Genomic DNA, 948 nt, shown 5'->3' with positions numbered 1-948 from the left:
TATATCTTAGAATAATGCTTCAGAACTTTGATTCATGGGATAAAGCAATTAATTTATGATGATAAAATATTTATTGTGGAGAAAGCATATTTACCACCCCATTTCATTTAAAAAAAAAAACAAAAAACTAATTTTGAGTTTAAGGAGGACATAGAGAGAAAATATAGACAAAAATAGACATAGGATTAATTAATAGTCCAAAATAAAACACTTGTGATGTTTTTAGTCACTAGAATTTTATATATAAACTTTTCAAGTTAGCAAATTCATCATGTACTTTGGGGGGAAAAATTATGAAAAACTATTATCAAATAAAGGTAGCAAAAACATGTTTTTTTCTCCAGACATTCAACATTAACAAACAAAAAAGTAATTCATTAGGTTAAAGAAATTATACTTCTTAAATGATTGACTACCAATTGATTCCAAAGTAGATATGTAAGGAGCAATATCATTGCTGATGTCAGGTGAATTTTGGCTGAAAGCAAATACCAGAAATATATTTATGTGTATTTTTTTATTATGCAAAGGCATTCAACTATACGGATGATAAAAAGGTTTGTTTCCTCTTTTGAGCTACTGCATCCATAGACAAAGGCCAAGTTGATCAAATTGTATCAGATTACTCTTTTTTTTCCCTCTTCTTTCTTCTTCTAGTTGAGCTCTGATCATCTACCCAATTAAAGCCAGGTCGAGTGGGTATTATCTGCAAGTGTGGATGTTCTTATGCATATGCCCTCTCTTCTTGTCAGTTGGATGCTTCACTTTCCACTCTAGTCCTCTGTGGCTATGTTACTGACTCTGGGCCCAAGAGTCCCCAGGTCTTGCCATACCACTGGCCAACTAGGTCTCCAGCTGGGTTCATCCATGTTATGTGGTGGCTTGCTGCTTCCTTGTTATTCTTCAAGGTAGCATAGTATTCCATTGTGTGTATGTACCACAGTTTGT

The sequence above is a fragment of the Chrysochloris asiatica genome, unplaced genomic scaffold (genome assembly GCF_000296735.1).
Source record: "Chrysochloris asiatica unplaced genomic scaffold, ChrAsi1.0 scaffold00278, whole genome shotgun sequence".
In the NCBI taxonomy this organism is placed as follows: Eukaryota; Metazoa; Chordata; class Mammalia; order Afrosoricida; family Chrysochloridae; genus Chrysochloris; species Chrysochloris asiatica.
The sequence above is the reverse complement of the archived record's forward strand: the minus strand, read 5'-3'. Positions refer to the sequence as shown.